Genomic DNA, 4,648 nt, shown 5'->3' with positions numbered 1-4,648 from the left:
ACACATAAATACCCAAGAAAGTGGATGGCAAAGTGGCGCCGCGGTAGCTCAATTGGTAGAGCATCGCACGCGAAATGCGGAGGTTGTGGGTTCGGTTCCCACCAGCGGCAAGTTGTTTTTTCATCCACTTTAATGTCCGTTAATTTATCGTTTCTTTATTTCATTCATTAAGCACAAGTAATGTCCCCTATGTTGTGTTTGGGGTCAGTGTTTGTTGGCTTCTTATGATATGACTAATAAAAATCGGGCCCCTCGGTTAACCCCCTTTCTTCTCGTTGATTACATATATATATATATATATATATATATATATATATATATATATATGTTCATACGTGTACTTGTTTAACCTTTTTGGGGGACCGCGTTTCAACGCCTAATAAATGTTATCGCACAGCGCAGGACGCGCCTGCATGTATCGGAAGTTTCTTAAGACATGTCGATGGTTTATCCGCTGTGTGTTGTCACCGAACCTTGTGTAATCTCATTTCTTCGCGCGACGCGAATGGTGTAGAACTTTCTGGAAGACCACGCGGGTCCCAACGATCACTCTGGAACCTTTGATGACCGATGTATGAAAGCCGACGCGCTTGAGCCGGATATCAGATTTACGACGGCCGCCGGCTGCGTTCGCCGCTATCGTTGTGCTGTAAGTGTAGTCTGTTTTCGAGGGCACAGGTTCACCCGACAAAAGTTAATTTCGTCTTTTGCAATGTTGCTACTGTGTTTTTTACGGCCACTACAAGCTCACAACATACGCACACACACACACAAACAAACGCATACATATATATACATATATATATATATATATATGTGTGTGTGTGTTTGCACTTCTTCCTTACAACATATATATATATATATATATATATATAGAGAGAGAGAGAGAGAGAGAGACAGACATAGAGAGAGAGACAGAGAGAGAGAGAGAGCGGTACACGAAGGTGATGTGAAACTAAAGGAAGTATGCTGTTAGCAGACGTATGTATCTTAGTTGCAGAACGATCCATAATCAAATATTTACCTGTGGCCGTGCTGCCTTTCCAATAAGGGGGATTATGGTTAACACCCTCTGGACACTTTCTTTGGTGTGTTAGCATACTCAGGGTACTTCAAGCACTTTCTAAAGGCCAAGTATCTAACTCTGTGTGTTTTTATCTGTATATTTACTCATTTACCCGTTTTCTCGCACGTGTCGCGCATCAGGCTGCTGTGCTGAGGGAAGAGGGTTTGCAACGAACCGTCGAAACAACTCGGGTCACTGAACATGTGGCAATGTGTATATATGTGGTGCTCTCCAAAGAACCTCTTTCATGCCGACATAGCTCACAGTAGATGCGGGGCTGGCTAGGTACCGTTATGCGAAGAAAATATCTGCTGCCGACCTGGAGCACTGGGCTTGTGCCACTCGCTCTGTGCTGTCCTGAAATGAACCTCTTTTATGCCAACTTGGCTCACTGGGTAGACGTCAGCGGATCTATGGCGCACGTCATTGAGTGTCTTTGGTACTTTGGTAATTTGGTACAACATCGAAAGGACCTACCTTCACAGAAGAAGGCCGTGCAAGCGCTTTTGCGCTTCTTGCGATCTACCGGCCTGTGTGAACGACTTTAACTGGAACGCCTTTTGTGTGTGTATCTCCATGTGTGCGCGTTCCCTTTTTTTTATTTTTTTTTATTTCCTTTTTTTTATTTTTTATTTCGTTTTCCTCTCTATCATCTTTCCAACCCCTATCCCCCATCCCCAGTGTAGGGTAGCAAACTGGAGACTCATATCTGGTTAACCTCCCTGCCTTTCCTCTTCATTCTCTCTCTCTCTTGGTAATTAGGTATGTGCTATTGGGAACCTCCGGTCTACAATGACGAAAAAGATTCGTTATATTTCTCCCACGCTGAGCGGAATGGAACCCACGTCTCAAGAGTTCCTTAAGAGGAAGCTTTAGCTCGGGCCCAACTCCGACGCGGCCTATTGAAATACATGTGGAACGCAGAAACACTTTTCTGAGATAACCCCTGGACCAATTTTAATGAAACAGGCTGCATTTGAAAGATAATGGTGATTTCTAGTAACTCTTGTTCGCCGAATCTCGGTTTAGGGCTTGAATTCTGTTAAAAGAATTTTCAAAAATTCGAAAGTTCAAAAATAATATAGAAGCACGAAGTGTAAAAATTAATAACTATGCATCAAAAATAGATATCTATTCCATAGATAGAATAGATAGACAATTCAAAGCGGACAAATTTGATATGTCAGCTTATATCTTACGTGAATTGGTTACATTGTGTACAAGGGTTTTGCAAAAGCTGTCTCTCCACATTACTAGATATTTTTCAGATTCATGTGTGACAAATCAATTTTGTCCAGTTTAGATATACTATTAAATGCAATTCACATAATTGTGATATCATTTTTCATTACTAAGTTACGGTGTTGGAAACTTGACAGTCTCGTTTTCTGAAAATTTGAGAAAATTGCCAATTTATGAATAAAAATTTCACAGCCTAAATCGAAAATTCGAAACAAACAGTCCCTAGATTTTAAGTTTTCCTTTTCAATGCAACAAACCTCGTCAAATTTGGTGCAGTGGTTGACGAGAAAGACGAATTCTCCTTTTACGTGTATTTAGATAGGAGCACCCGAGCTACAGCTTCCTCTTAAGGACGGCGACCTGGCGCTTTGGCAAGCGCCGCCACAAATGGTGCGCACTGGACACGTGCCGCTTTTTAGCTGAACGCCCTTCACGCCAGCCCTTCAGTGAGCTGCGCCTTGAATGCGTTGGCCACCCGCCGCTCTTCAGCGAACCTCTCGCCAAGTTGGGTCACTGAGTATGAGTCACTCGCTGGGCGTCATGCGAGGGAGCAATTCTCGGCGTTCGCAGGCACCGGCGCGCCGCGATTCTCGGAGGCCGTGCGGAGGCCATGTGCGGATCGGAGGCCGTGCGCGGATTTCTCGGCAGCACCACTAGATGGCGTAGCGTGTCCGGAAATAAATGCGACAAGGGAGCCCAGGTTACCTCATGAGAAGTTTCCAAGCACTCACACGCGCTGGGGCGCCGTGCATTTTTGAGGCCACGCGCAGGCTTCGCGGCGGCGGCGCTAATTGCTGCCGAATGTTCTTAGGGAAACACGAAAGAGGTGTCCCGATGCCGTACACGCCTCATACATACCTCGTTTCGGCAGTGGCGATACGTTGTGTAGCAATATTTTTCGATGCTAACGCGTTACCGCTGACAGTCATCGTGAGATGGTTTCTGCGTTCTTTTTTTTTTTGTTCTCGCCACGCGCGCTTCCCACGTAAGCTGTACACGTTCTTCGCTGTCACCGTCGAATGGAACTCTCGTAACAGGTATTTCCCAACTGCATCCGTCTGTATCCGAGCTGGTCGGTATGGCGACATTTTAAGGCAGCCTGCCCTAGAATGTATTTCCGATTGTTGCAAAACATCTTTAGATGCGCATGCATCCACTCGTACAAGGATTACGCTACACACCTGCAAAGTTCCTGCGCAAGATTTGTATTGTTAAGCTCGCAGCCACATGTTCAAGTTTACTTTCGCTGCTTCTCGAGGGCGTTTATCTGACCCTCGGAAGATTTTGGTTATTTCTCGTGCCACCCCTATATCGTCACACAAAAATAAAAATTTCCCAGTAGTTTCCGACCATCATTGTATTCCCTGTGTGTTGCGGTGATGGCCCATTCCGATTTGACTTCAGTTTTTATACGCCTATTATATTAGCTGTCGTGATCTATGAGGAGTTCTCCAATCAGCGCTAATTATTAAGACTTATGCAGGTTTACCGTAGTGAGTTCTTGCCGAAGAAAATATTCTGAAACTATTGTTGAGTTGAGTGCCAGCACCCACGAAATAAGTACGTCTAAGCAGCCTCGTATCACGCGCTGCTTCCTGAGTCCACGGCACCGAAACGGCTACGTTGCCGCCGTCATTCGCTGCAAAATAGAAAACTTAGCGGTTCACAACAAGGCTTTAGGAAGTAAAATACATGTTGTGGAAGAAAGGAGCAATGGGGAATTCTATTTGCAGATTATCTGTACGATTCAAAGAGATAAGTATCTACAGCAGGATAGCCAGCCGCGTCGTCCTCCTTAGCGGCGAGCTCGAGCTGTGCCTTATTGGTTGTCTGGAGCATCCCAGCAATATTTAAATAGCCATGTAAGAAACCTCGTTTCCATTTCTCATGCTGTTTACTGCTCGCTAATGCCTGGCAGGACGTTGCGTTGCTGTCATTGCGCAGTTCGGCCACATGCTGCAATAAGTGATCAGGAATAAACAGAATGTCATAAAGGAATCTTTAGGAGATAGTCGCCGCGTGTGAAATCCTCCAGTTTTCTGTCTTCGCTGGTCAATCTCAACTTTGACACGTTATATGTATGCAGTAAATGCTTCGAGTTGTGTGTAAGTATCTTGATGTTATTAACTGTGCACTTTCAGTTCTTCATTTACCCCAATTCTCATCTCTAAGTGGTTCTGTTCTGCGAATATTAGAAATTTTCCGAGTTAGATTGTTTTCTCAAATCGGAACAATAGATTTCGCTCAGCGATCTATTTCGTAAACGCAAACATTCTGATAATGATCTGCTGTACGGTAGTGCTTGGCTCAGGCTGAATGCGCACTTGCCTAAGTGGTTTA

Source organism: Dermacentor andersoni, chromosome 3, assembly GCF_023375885.2.
Source record: "Dermacentor andersoni chromosome 3, qqDerAnde1_hic_scaffold, whole genome shotgun sequence".
NCBI classification, from domain to species: Eukaryota; Metazoa; Arthropoda; class Arachnida; order Ixodida; family Ixodidae; genus Dermacentor; species Dermacentor andersoni.
The sequence above is the reverse complement of the archived record's forward strand: the minus strand, read 5'-3'. Positions refer to the sequence as shown.